The sequence below is a fragment of the Phyllopteryx taeniolatus genome, chromosome 12, assembly GCF_024500385.1.
Source record: "Phyllopteryx taeniolatus isolate TA_2022b chromosome 12, UOR_Ptae_1.2, whole genome shotgun sequence".
Lineage (NCBI taxonomy): Eukaryota > Metazoa > Chordata > Actinopteri > Syngnathiformes > Syngnathidae > Phyllopteryx > Phyllopteryx taeniolatus.
The window spans coordinates 11,145,962-11,160,759 of NC_084513.1; the positions used below are offsets into that span (position 1 = coordinate 11,145,962).

Genomic DNA, 14,798 nt, shown 5'->3' on the forward strand with positions numbered 1-14,798 from the left:
AGAAAAACAAAATGCAGAAACAAGGCGGGGTGGTCCGAGTTGGAAGACCAACTCGAGCAATGGATTAATGAGCAAAGAACAGCCGGGAGAAGCGTCTCAAGTCACCATTCGACTGAGTGCAATAACTTGGGGCTTGCCATCATTCCGGAAGGCTTGACGAACCGCTGGACATCCATGTAGACAGGGCGTTCAAAGTGAAGTGAGCGACGTGGGAACCATGGATGACAGATGGCGAACACAGCTTTACTAAGACTAGGAGGCAGCGCCGGGCGAGTTACGCCACAATTTGTGAATGGATTGTGGATGCTGGGGCTGCTTGCACTGTTGTTCGAGCTTTCGCACGGCAACGAGACTGACTCGAACCTGCCGTGTTTGATTGAGAACTTGCCCAGCTGTTCATTTCGGATACAGAAGATGAGGACTTTGATGGATTTGTGGATGAGGATTGATCAAACAATGACGTGAGTACATTGTTAAATACTTCAATAAAGTACAACCGAACTCAGTTTTGCTCCCGCTGCCTTTTTAAAAACATTGTTTTAGCGTGCATGCATGCTACCGTATGTTTTAAACTAGCATATGTTTTACCATGCCTACGCCCAATAATACGGTGCACCTTATGTATGTGTTAAATACAGAAATAGACCCCGTAACTGAGACTGCGCCTTTTAATACGGTGTGCCCTATGGTTGTGAAAATACGGTACTCATTTAAAAAAAAATCAGTATAGCAAAAGAAGTAAAATAATTGTTTTTGGGCTGCTTAAAATTCATTTTGTTTTCCTCTAATTCATATTGTAATCTGTCCCAACCTTAATCCCCAAACTGCACTGATATAATGACAAATTTTAATTCCTTGGTGTCGGAATATAGCATTTTCCATGTATCATGTCAACCCTGTTGCTGTCAAAGTCGCCTTTTGTACACCTGTTTCTTTGCACAATTTCCTACTAAATTCTTTTGAGAGCACGTTGAGCTTCCACTTGATAAGAGGGCTCCTTATTCCTCTGTATTCACAAAGCATAACAGCACAAATTTTATGCTTCATCAATTACTTAGAAAATAAAAAATCACTACTGCTTTGTCAGTTCCTGTGAAGATGGATGAGAAAACAAGTGGTTTCCTTATTAAGTTGTGGAGTCAAAGGCCTTGTTCCGGAGCCGTGGACTTCAAGAGCCCAGAAGATTAAGACATATATTGGATTCATGATGGAGGCCACATAGTTCATTTTCAAAATAAAACACAATATTATTCAAAATCCTTTTAAAATTCAGATTGCCAGGTGACCTGTGACTCAGAAGTAGTGTATTACATTTTCAATGAGCTGCTGCTATGTCACCAAAAGGATTCCATCTCCAAAATCCCATCTTTTTTCTTTTTATTTTTTTTTGCAAAGGTATTGATAGGATGACCGCAGTTTCAGGAACTGAGCGAAAAACTAATTTTTAATTTGTTGTTGATCCAAGGATATTCAAGCTTGACAATACGGAGATCTTACTCTAATTTGTCCATCCCGCTTTGTGAGGCAAAAACTCCCTACAGGTGATCTTATAAAAGACACATGCACACAGCTAAGGCTGATTTTCATATATATTAAAAGTGAGGAATATGAAATTGTGCAAAAAGGCTAAGGATTGAGCTAACATCGTAAATTCTTCTTTGATTTGGAATATCATCTCTGTTGTCTGACCCTCGGAAAAATGCGGCCAATAATCTCATTCACACACTGTTTCATTGGAAGACACCACCCTCGACCCCCATCCATCCAGCATCAGGTTATAGAAGTAATATTGACATTGTTGAGAAGCTTCGAAACTTACTTGTCATACACAAACGTTATGAAAAGTTGACACTTTCCTTCAGGCAATATGTTCTCTAATAGAAATTTCAATTGAAACCTCCAAGCGAATTGAATCTGTGTATATCCAGTTCTTCCCACCGACACGATATTAAATCCAAATTCCAATTTTACCGTTCCAATAATGAGAACTTTGAGGATGAATACTGGGCATAATCAGTCAGTCTTATGTGGAGGGATGTACCAGGCATGGTAATAAAGCCACGACTTCAGCATGGTGAGCTCATTGCCACAGTCGCTATCCTCCAACCCCCCATTTCCGTGCACCAGTGCCTGCCTCATCACTCCACACCAAATATCCCAGCCTTAATTGGTCTGGGCCCCTCCAACATATTTGTAATGAAAAAAAAGCACCACATAATTCTTAGTTTGTTGGCTGGCAGAGCTCAATTTACAAAAGTGGAGGTGGGTGATAACCAGAGACAGTACGGCTGTGGAGCGCTCCCAACAATGAATCACGCCACTGCCAGGGTTGAGCACAATATAATTGAGTCCAACATCTCTGAGCACTTTCAGCGTAATTAATGATAATCTGTAACAGAGAAATCTGAGATTCCAGTTCACAGAACTGTTTAATTAGGCCCAGTAATGAAAGCACAGGCACTACAAGAATATGGCCGGCCTCATGATTAATGATTTGTGCTAGTGAACACAAAAGTGCTGCACTGTTAACTCCAACGAATGCTGCTGTGTGTCTCCGGCATTTACACAACAAAATACATAAGAGCTGTTTGCACCCCCTTTATAAAATGTACCGGCATTACCAGATAACTACCAACCCTTTACTGCTCAGTGACTGTTTTTTTTTTGTCAATGTCTTTCTGTCTCCAAAGTGTTCTGTAAATTGACTGTCTGTTGTCGTACTAGAGCGGCTCCAACTACCGGAGACAAATTCCTTGTGTGTTTTTTGGACATACTTGGCAAATAAAGATGATTCTGATTCTGATTCTGAAAAGACGACGTTGTATGTTTTACTTAAGAGATAATCCTCTTTAGTCATGGAATAAAGATAGGGTTGGAAAATGTTGAATACATTGGTGCCTTGAGATACGAGTTTAATTCTCTCCCTTCCTCGATGTGCCGGCTAAGCAACACCGTAAGCCAGTTGACTAACATGCATGTGATATGGTGTTCATTCACTAATAAGTCCGATAGAAACAGTATAGACTAATTACTTGTGCTGGAATCACTTATAACAACACAGCTTATACAACCCCAATTCCAATGAAGTTGGGACGTTGTGTTAAACATAAATAAAAACAGAATACAATGATTTGCAAATCATGTTCAACCTATATTTAATTGAATACACTACAAAGACAACATATTTAATGTTCAAACTGATAAACTTTATTGTTTTTAGCAAATAATCATTAACTTAGAATTTTATGGCTGCAACACATTTCAAAAAAGCTGGGACAGGGTCATGTTTGCCACTGTGTTACATCACCTTTTCTTTTAACAACGTTCAATAAACATTTGGGAACTGAGGACACTAATTGTTGAAGCTTTGTAGGTGGGATTCTTTCCCATTCTTTCTTGATGTACAGCTTCAGCTGTTCAACAGTCTGGGGTCTCTGTTGTCATATTTTACGCTTCATAATGCACCACACATTTTCAATGGGAGACAGGTCTGGACTGCAGGCAGGCCAGTCAAGTACCCGCACTCTTTTACTATGAAGCCACGCTGTTGTAACACGTGCAGAATGTGGTTTGGCATTGTCTTGCTGAAATAAGCAAGGGTGTCCATGAAAATGACGTTGCTTGGGTGGGAGCATATGTTTCTCCAAAACCTGTATGTACCTTTCAGCATTAATGGTGCCTTCACAGATGTGTAAGTTACCCATGTCATTGGCACTAACACAGCCCTATACCATCAGAGATGCTGGCTTTTGAACTTTGCATCCATAACAGTCCGATGGTTCTTTTCCTCTTTGGCCCAGAGGACACGACGTCCACAATTTCCCCAAAAAATTTGAAATGTGGACTCGTCGGACCACAGAACACTTTTCCATTTTGCATCAGTTTTATGAAGTTGATGATGAAATCCCTAAATTCTTTGCAATTGTATGTTGAGAAACATTGTCCTTAAACTGTTCGACTATTTTCTTACGCACTTGTTCACAAAGAGGTGAACCTCGCCCCATCTTTGCTTGTGAATGACTGAGCAATTCAGGGAAGCTCCTTTTATACCCAATCATGGCACCCACATGTTCCCAATTAGCCTGTTCACCTGTGGGATGTTCCAAACAGGTGTTTGATGAGCATTCCTCAACTTTCTGTCTTTTTTGTCACCTGTCCCAGCTTTTTTGGAATGTGTTGCAGCCATAAAATTCCAAGTTAATCATTTACTAGTTACAATTTTTCATATAAAACAAAGCTATTACTGTTCCATTTGGCAAGATCTCAATTATTTTGTCACTTTGTGACATTTAAAATGTCAGAAAATGAATAAAACCGACCATTTTCACCCGATCTCGATGAGCTGAAAATCACGTGATCGACCCCTGATTTTCGATCACTGGACTGCATCTCTAGTTTGAAGCTCCTGTTTCAACGCCAGTGTCTTATTCAGCAGAATAATGCGATGACAACAGGTCTGTGTGGATGTGCCCTACTGACATGGTGTTAGTCTTCAGGTACCACCAGTTGGGACTGAGTCAGAAGCACTTCTGTACTCCATTTTGCTTCATTTGCTTCAGGACAATCAATCAATCTGCAGCCAATAATCAACAGAATTCTTATCAATAGATTGTTCTGTCCATCAGCAAAGCTGAGCCACATTATCTTTGGAAAGGCATAATTTTTGATACAAGTACTGCATTGGCTCTTAATACATGGCAAGCATATCTAAAGCGATAATCAGAGTTGTATAATTGATTTAGTCTATACTGTAAATGCACATTTTTCATTGTCTTTCGTAACCGGTGAGCACCCGTCAAAGTTACATAATATTACTTACTTAAAGTGGTAGGTAGTGTTTTTATTGCAAAATGCTCACATAACATTGTTATGTTAGTTTGGAACTCAATCAAATATTTTTTCCCCAGCTGTGATAAAACTGAACAAAAGATTGACATGTAAGGTAAAATAAGGCATAATACATTTCACCCTGGTAATAAAACAGGAGTATAAGAACAGATCTTAAAAAAAAAAAAAAAAAAAAAAGAGTGGACTACATTATTGAATTCAATGCTCCATCTCCTGTTTATGCCTCGCAGGCATCTTGTGTGGTTATTTCCTGGTAGTATAACAGAGTTGTGCGCCTTCATAACAGCATCAGGCAGGGCTCGGTGGTGGACGTGAGCGACCCTGGCTCTACTTTTAAGTGGATCTCATGAAATGCACAGTAGCCATACCATTACAGAAACAAAATAAGGCATGTTTGGCATGAATTGGATTTTCCCCCTGAAACAAAGCTATTAGTCACTGCCTGTCACTTTGTTGACTGCCCTAAGCTTCGTGTTTTTGTGTGTAGCACTTACAGTAAGTTTCCCTCCATATTTTGCACATGCACTCGCTGCCCTCTTGGCTGGAAACAACTCAATAGTCATGCAAAGATCACTTCTGTTATGAAGTAGTAATATTCAGTGCAGGTGCCCACTATTCATTTTATTCATGATTTCTTCAGTAAAATGTTGAAGCCTCCATCAAGCGGACAAGTGCCTCAGGAAAAGTCAGTGTGAAAGGCAATGAGGGTAGAAAACCACAGGCGCAGACGCTCATAAATCTACGACAAAACCTTCCCCCCCAAAAAGGAGAAGGATGAAAATGTAGACTGATTGCAGAAAAAGAAATGACTCCATCCACCCACCCGTTTCCTCTAGCCTCCATTCCCCCATGTCTAAATCTTGTTTAGTTCTTTAATTCACAATTAAGTTTGTGACCTGGATATGGCCATCGCTGCACATGAGAGAAATTACAAAAGCCTCTCAGTCACAGCAGTCCAGGTTCCGCCAGCGCGGCAGCATTTGTCATTGCCAAAACAGCAGAGTTTAATTAAGTGTTGTGAGCAGCCTAGTGAGAAACACACTTTAAATTAAACCTCCCAACATGCCGCTATTGGTTCTTTACCTTCTCAACAATCAGCGGGGTATACAGCATACATTTCTATCTCTCAGGGGGAAAGGCAGCTGCCGTACTTCTAGCCACTCATAAATGTCTCACTCTCCCCGAAAGCAATCTCCATTACAGTACATTTCATTAAAGCCAAGTTTATAAACAGCGAGCGGATGAAAGTCACAATTAATGCATTTAGTGTTTTATTTACTGTTGCTGAATTAACAGTTGTTATTAAGGTTAACTGAAGGAAAAAAACACGTTAATGCATCGAAACATTTTCAAAAGAATTTCATGGGTATATTTTAGGGGCATCAAACTGATCTTGGTAGAGTTCAGTTATAGGCCATCGGTAGTCTAGTAGTTCACCCAGTTGACTTCTGTGCAGCTGAAGTGGGATCAATATCCATTCAATGTCCCATTCACAAATACATGCCAAATTTACCATCTGTATATTTTCAATACTACTTACTGTATCCTGTTTAGGGTCACAGGGAGTGGATTACACCCTATATGGTTGCCAGTCAATCACACAATCATATACTGTAGAGACCATTCACACTCACATTCACACTGAGTGGGAACTGAACCCACACTCCCTTCACGGAATTCAGGTGAGTCAATCACGACACCATCAGTGAGTTTGGAAAATATGTATCTTTTGAAATAAAAAAAAATATATAAACCAGAAACTTCATTTGGTATGTCTGCCTATTAACTGTATTGCAAAACAACACCAATGCAATCTACAACCACAAGAACAATAATTAAGACAAACATTGAAGTTTACCAGAACAGGCTGCATGTGGCCCATTACCCAAGGTTATTGGTTACAATTATTATTTTTTTTGTTGGTATACTATAAGTGGGACAAGGGGCGAAGCCAAGGAGTGGCTGGTCAAATTTCGATCTGCTTGTTAGTCAGTCATTATGCATTCTTGTGTGTTCGCTCTGTAGAACTTCTCTTTCTTGCAAGGAATAAAGGGAAAATCTCTTGTTGTTTCCCAGTTTTTAGTACAGTACAAATGGCTGTATTAACATTTGTTGTTGTTCACTTATAGTAAACAAACAAAAAGAATTGTTATAACCAATAGCCTTGCTGACCCAAGTTTTTTTTATATACAAGCCATCACTGATTTTCTTTTGCTTTGACTTCCGAGCAAATATTTGAGATACGAGCCTCTTGATGGTGGCAGCAAACTTAACTCACTTTACTAAAATGCACCAGTTTGCCAGATAGTGAAGAATCCTTCAAAATAGCCTTCAAGCTGTTTATTAACACTACTAGTTGGAGTTTACTGCCAATCTAAACTGTAAACAACAAAAATTGTAAAATCGAAACAACCACATCACTTTGAATGTCGCTAGCAAAAGGCTAACAGACAATAACATCGATAATGGCAGGGTAATTACCCATTAAGCAACGGGTATTTGAACACAAGCAATAGTAACACATGTAGACACACAGCATAGAATCCTCACAGGTGTATATTCTTTATTCTTTGTGGAAAAAAAAAACAACAGTATATAATATAGCTTACTGAGTCAGTCGTGAAACTCCTCTTCGTTTGGGTCTCTATGGCTGTATTTTACTGCCCTCAGGTGGCCCTGGCCCACAAACCATTAGGACCACAATGTGGAGCTGGAACAGATTAATGGCATTGCATTCATTTTGTTGGGGAAAAATTATTTTGGAAATGAGTGTTTCGAGTTACGAGTGTGGTCATGCAACAGATTCTCTATCATTATGCAAGATTATGCAAAAACTACACGACCCATCTCCATGAGCAGGTTGCAGCGAATTTCAGATAGGATACAGGAAATCTTTGTTACTTTTCACTATTACAGTCTGCTTGCATCAGGGCCTAGTGGGTCAGTGACCCACTAGATGCAACAAACCGAGTGAAATTAAAGCTCCTTAAATTAAAGTTTGTTATGTACATTACCGCCACCTACAGGATTGGGTGGAACAGTGTACCAAGCACAGCATAATTTTTCAATCAAACAAATTAGAAGAACAAGTTTGGGTTTGTTCGGCCTTAAGTCTTGCTTTTCTGTTACAGACAGACAGAGAGACAAGTTCTAGGTTTATTAATGAGAGCGTACAGAAGAAAAGCTCACAATGGCAGAGTAGTAATTCGATTGTCATGTTAACTCTGTTGACTGATCCACACAATAGCTGGTTGACTACGGCAGTGCTGTAGCCTTGTAATGTGTGCAAAAGGAAGCCTTGACGGGCTTTTCATAGCAGTCTTGTTCGTACTGGAACAGTAACCTATACAAGGTAATTTTCCACTGCTAAATTGGATGAAACATCTTGACTTTTGAGTGTTTCAACTCATACAACCTTCAGTTTAGTCTGCATATTGAAAGAATGTACAGTATTTTCAATTCTTACCTCCACTAAGGAGGGTGTGTTTTCATCTGTGTTGGTTTGGCTTTAGTGCCTCCAGCGTGGTTCTGTTGGCTTCATCAAGCCGTGATCTCCAACTTTCACTGGAGCAATTCACAGCCGAGTGTGAAGCGGCTGGGATGAGAATCAGCACCTCCAAATCTGAGACCATGGTCCTGAGTCGGAAAAGGCTGGCATGCCCTCTCCGGGTCGGGATGAGATCCTGCCCCAAGGCTGATCGGCCCAGCGTCTGCAGTGATGCGGACTTTGTATCGGTCCGTTGTGGTAAAGAAGGAGCTAAGCCGAAAGGCGAAGCTCTCAATTTACCGGTCGATCTATGTTCCTACCCTCACCTATCACGAGCTGTGGGTCGTGACCGAAAGAACAAGATCCCGGATACAAGCGGCGAAAATGAGTTTCCTCCGCCGGGTGTCCGGGCTCTCCCTTAGAGATAGGTGAGAAGCTCGGTGATCCGGGAGGATCTCAGAGTAGAGCCGCTGCTCCTCCACATCGAGAGGAGCCAGTTGAGGTGGCTGGGGCATCTGATTTGGATGCCTCCCGGACGCTTCACTGGTGAGGTGTTCCGGGCACGCTGGACACGCTGGAGAGACTACGTCTTTCGGCTGGCCTGGGAATGCCTCGGGATCCCCCCGGAAGAGCTGGATGAAGTGGCTGGGGAGAGGGAAGTCTGGGCATCCCTGCTAAACCTACTGCCCCCGCGACCCGACCTCGGATAAGCGGTAGAAAATGGATGGATGGATGGATTTGAATCACATTAATTTTAGCTTAGATCTGGAATAAATTCTTGGTCTGGCCAAAGCTTTACCTCCTTTTAGATTTTGCAGTTGTGCCTTATAGTAGTATTTACTTAAACCTGTTTGTAATATGAGCAGTTAATTAGCCCCATACATAACAGTAACACTTATATTAAAAAAGTGGTGGTTTACGTAACATTTCATGACATCCTAGTAAATAGAATTGTAAACAATAATGTTTGTGTCTCTTTGATAGTTGATCATTTAAGAATGCTCCTCTGCTCCTTGTCTACGGCCCACCAAATGATATATGATCACTGGCACAACACTAGTTAATGTACACTATTAGCTCTGTATTTAAACATGATCATGTAATTGATTCACAAATTGATTTATTGATGTTAATTCAAGTGTTTCACATATTACTCACAGTAAAGAAATCAATTTAGTGTATTTTATGAGCTGTTGTGTGATCAACTAATGATGAGAATTAATCAACTTTAATAAGAATTCAAACACTGTTGTCGAGCTAATTTGTCAGTAAATACAGTAAGTGGGGGGAATAAACACATGGCTCTGCAATTTTTACTTTAATTTTTTTCTCTACGTCTTTATTTTAAAACGTAAAACCTCAGAAAAAACAAACAGTTTTGGTATGTCATTTTGTTATTTTTACAGTTAGGTTTACTGGTAATTAGTTTTGATGTAAATTTAATACTCAATGAGAATATGTTTGGGAGAGTTGATGTTAAAAAGTAGAACCTCCATTTGTTTTTCCAATACACAGTAATAGTTGTCCGAAAATGTCTGAGACAAAACAAAATTTTATGCACAAATATACATTTTTAAATAATTGTATTTACTTCTTTTGTAATTTCAGGCGTTTTCAGATTTTGCTCACATTCTAAATGCCATATATAAAATGAACTGACTCCAACTGTGTCTTGTCTATATGTGACCAATAAAGTATAACTTTATGAAGAGGAGGAATAAACCTGTTTTCACTCTTTGCTTAGAGTCAACACTGCAATGGTTAGTACTCCAGAGAGCCATTTAAGTACTTCATTAGTGGTCTATGTCATGTCTTTAAAGTATTGATCTCCGCAGTCAATGGAAAAATAACAACCCGGTTATAAAGTACTTGTCCGTAGCGATGGGCAACATAAATTATTTAAAAAGGGCAGATTCACACTAGCCGCAGAGCCATCAATCATCAGATATGGCCGTGACAAAAAGCAGTGCTTCACACGTCCCTTCTATCTCCCCACAGAACAATTCTGTCAGCCAGGTGGCTGTGAGGAGGCACAGTGACCCGATGTCACTCACATTGTTGTCGCTGCCTTTGAAGGGATCCGCTGGCCGCTCCGGCCTGGAATGGGATGGCTAAATAGATTCCCCGTGTTGGCCACCCGCCCCGCTCTCGTCCCACACTTCAATTTGTTTCCCAATAAAAGGGGCACGGAGGTGGTGGAGTTTCCCCCCAAACAATGGATACATTTTTTATCGAACGGGTGAATTGAGGTGTAGGCTAACTGCAGACATAGCTATTCGTTGCATTTTTCCATTGGAACAAAAACAACTGTGAATGTGAGGTAGATTTCCCCATCATACTAGTTGTTCAATAATGGTTTAGTGCCTGTAAACTGACCAAAAAATAACTTGTGAATTTGACACATCACAAAGTGTGTTTTTAAAATGCCGACCAAATATGAATGAATTAAAAAATATATATATGTAAAATAGGGCTGTAAAATCATGAAAAAAAAGGCTCTCCCTGAGCTGCAGGACTGTGTGGGCATGTCCGCTGAAAGCCTGTCAGTCAAATATGTTCACCCGTACGCTGTGTGTCTGTAGTCAGCTAGAATAACGTGTCTGCTGTGTTTAATAAACAGTTAACTTTTTCATGACTCTGTTATGTGGGGACCCACACACAACAACACTGAGAGCAAGGCTGGCTAGCCGATGTACCTATGTGGCAGCCATGTTGGGGAGGACAACCTTCGCATCAAAGGCAATGCCTGAATATTTTCGGTCGTAATTTTCATGAGGCTTACTTTTTTGTCAACTCCAAAGTGTATGCTATCAATACATAACATTTGAAAAAGCCCCCTAAAATATTTTTAGCTGTGAAACTTTACTCCCAGTTTCCTTTTTGTAATTTTTACGGCATTGTACGCAACCGAATGCAGCACAATGTACCGGCATCCTTGGTCTTTTGGTTTTCTTGGTGTCCACACACACGGAATGAGTATCACGTGCAGCCACGTAAGAGCCCCCATGACCCTGAGGATAAGCGGTGAGGAAAATGGATGGATGGATGTTTGCGAAAAACAACTAATATTACCAAGGCTTACTGAGGATGTGATGGCTTCATGTATATTTGTATATCTGTATCATACTGCCTGCATATGGCCAATCAGAAGGAGCAGCACAATGTCCATTGAAATGAAGCAAAAATTGTTGAATTCTTTACATTCTATAAAAATATCTAATTACTGGATTTTTTTATACAGTACAATATTATAGAGTGCTGTTTTTCACATTAATTTTCAGGGGAGGCTGAAACAGACAAATGGTATTTCCTTTCATTTCAATGAGGAAAAATTATTTGAGATTTAAGTGTTTTGAATTAAGAGCATGGTCACGGAATGAATTAAACTGGTATCTGTTATCTCAAAACACCACTGTATTTCCTTTTTCATAAACACTGCATAATAATATCTCAAATAGCTCTAAATATTAAATGTATGCTTTAAAACCCTCCTAAATACAATGCGCAACCTATAATGTAGAAAATCCCAAGTAATACCGGTCTAAGTAAATCAAAATATTATATTTTTATACCTCAATTTAGTTGGGCATTTAAAAATAATTTTTCCAACTCTTCGGAGATTAAAAATCAAGTCCTCTAAGCTGACAGCCACCTAAAATGAAGTAAGTCATGCTCATGATGCGTGTCCTTTACCGCACATCAGTCACCTTCTGCTGCATAAAGATGTACATAATAGCACCTCATCACAAACACATAAGAGCAACGTAAAAGAAACCATGAAAAAAGCGACAATGCAAAAAAACAAACAAAAAAACTGGACTTTCAAAACGGTACTTTGATTAATAATTGATTAGGAAAAGGTGTGCTGCATGAAAGGCAGGAAGTGGTGGCATTCTTGTGATTGGCCAGGCAGTCAAACTGCACTTTGTTGTTCCAAACGCTGCTCTGGACCTGTGCAGGGGCGTGCACGTGTGTGTGTCTGTGTGTGCGTGTGTGTGTCTCTGTGTGTGTGCGTGTGTGGGTGAGACAGACCCACTGTGGACCAGAGTAGCCCTATAAGCAGATATGCAGGCACATGAATGGCTACATTTTAAGGGGTAATTGGTGGCGAGCAGGAGCCTCCTACCTCATTTCATTTAGTCACTTTGCAATTTATTGCTACTCTCTCTCAGCTCTACACAAAAGGGCCATGATCAAAATTCCAATGAGATTTTAGGTGAGACATTCACAAGCCTCGGGGCTTATGCTTCTGTTTTAACTCTTGTTGGGTGATAATTACTTGTTGCCCCCAGAGCTAATTTCTATATACCTGGACTGACAAGTGACCCGAATTATTTTAGTTTTTTGAGAGCTGAGCCAAAATGATTGTTTCGAGTGCTAAATTGTGGCAGTGAATTTCACAACAAGCAGCAGTTAGCCATCCATCCATCCATCCATTTTCTGAGCCGCTTCTCCTCACTAGGGTCGCGGGCGTGCTGGAGCCTATCCCAGCTGTCATCGGGCAGGAGGTGGGGTACACCCTGAACTGGTTGCCAGCCAATCGCAGGGCACATATAAACAAACAACCATTCACACTCACAGTCATGCCTACGGGCAATTTAAAGTCTCCGATTAATGCATGTTTTTGCGATGTGGGAGGAAACCGGAGTGCCCGGAGAAAACCCACGCAGGCACGGGGAGAACATGCAAACTCCACACAGGCGGGGCCGGGGATTGAACCCGGGTCCTCAGAACTGTGAGGCTGACGCTCTAACCAGTCGACCACCGTGCCGCCAGCAGTTAGCCAGATAGTGAAAAAATCTTTGAAAAAACAGAAAGTGTAGCTTAATAGCAACAGTGTTACTGTAAAAAAATATCTGAAATGCCTAGTGTATTAAACCAAAGCACATAACTTTGCCTTACTAAAGTCCGCTAGCGCAAAGCTAACACACAGTTCCAAAAGCCATAGGTGGGCTAACCAAATTAACATCGATGTTGCAGTAGTAATAGCCCTTTAAACGACGAATATTTTAACACAAACTGTGGTGCAGCAAAACGTGGACAAACAATATAACAATAATTACAGGCATGTATTGTTTATCATTTGCGAAAAATTACTAATATTATTGCAGCTTACTGAGTTACTTAGTTGTGACTATCTTCATGTATTTTGTATGTCTGTATTACACTGCCCACCGGTCGTCAATGTGCACACACCAGAAGGAGCAGAACAATGTTAGTGGGCATTGAAGCATGAAATTAGGATGCACAAACTGTTTAATTCTTTACATTCTATTTAACTTGAGTATCACAGTATGTTTTTATAAAGTACAATATTGATCTTTTTTTTGTATTTGAAAACACCTTGAATTTTTTTGTTGATGTTTTTCAGGGGCTGGAATAAATTAACGGCACTTCTATTCATTTCAATGGGAAATGATGATTTGAGCTATGAATTATGGGGGTAAGAGTTAAACTCACACTTCAATGCACCAATGCATAAGAAATCACATAATTTTCATTATCTACAAAAAGTAAGGCCCTGTAAGTAATAGCAAAGTGACAAATCTGTGATTAAATACAGTAAATAATTGTTCTTTAGTTCACCAGGAGACAATCCTCATTGGAAGTAAATTCTCTTTTTCAACTGGCCAAGAAAGCAGCGTTGAGTTGACAAAAAAGAAGACATCAAACAGACAAGGTTCATACATTACAAATAGATAGAAACACTATAAAAGAGGATCTGCTTCAATACAGAATAAGTTGGACATTTTCCAGTGTAAAATGAAATGCAACCACATTGGCTAATGTAGTACAACTATTTTCTTGAGCTTCCTAGACAGACAGTCGCATTGGTTTTCTTTGAGTGAGATGTATGGTACACCTTGGACTTGTTGCTAGGCAATCACAGGGTGCATATAGACAAACAACCAGTGACACAAACATAACATTACTGGTTAATTATTGATGAATGGATGATGTCAATTTAAATAGCATCAAATTGAATGGAAATTAGTTTAGAACTTTTTGTGAAATAAGAACAGAGAAAGAGGTAAAATTTTTGGTTTGTTTTTGGCAACGTTATCACGAAATAGAAATTGGCGGTCTGTGAACATTTGTGCACTCATGAAGGTTCATGTTAAAGTTGAAGACAAACACGGAGGTGTTGGCGCTATCAGAGTCCACAACGCTTAATGCCTGATGTCAACCCCCCACTGAGAAGGTTGCAGATCTGGATGTACTGTGGAGGGGGGGTTTCTGCGCGGTTCTGCAGCAACAGGGAGGCAGAGAGGGTAACTAACTCTCTGTGATGGCCTCATGCCGCTCCGGCCCGGTGGCCAATACTCTGTAATGCGCATTTGTGTGCTCATGTTAGCTCAGACTGAGGAACGACTTCTAGTCATTGGGTTTAACGGATAGTTTGATTGGTTGTATCGTTACTAAAGGTGTTGTGATTTGTATATGTACTGTAGTTTTATCACAT

At 40.2% G+C, this 14,798-nt stretch overlaps 1 long non-coding RNA gene across 2 annotated transcripts in view; it reads left to right on the forward strand.

Moving 5' to 3' along the window:
* LOC133486854 (uncharacterized) overlaps nucleotides 1–14,798 on the forward strand; it is a 148,992-nt gene that overhangs the window by 38,907 nt on the left and 95,287 nt on the right. Inside the window, exon 3 of one of the 2 annotated variants that reach the window (XR_009791141.1) lies at nucleotides 13,707–13,778. The exons of the other annotated variant lie outside the window; for it this stretch is intronic. This is a non-coding gene — a long non-coding RNA (uncharacterized LOC133486854). The remainder of the gene's footprint in view (nucleotides 1–13,706; nucleotides 13,779–14,798) is intronic. 2 annotated transcript variants of the gene reach the window in all.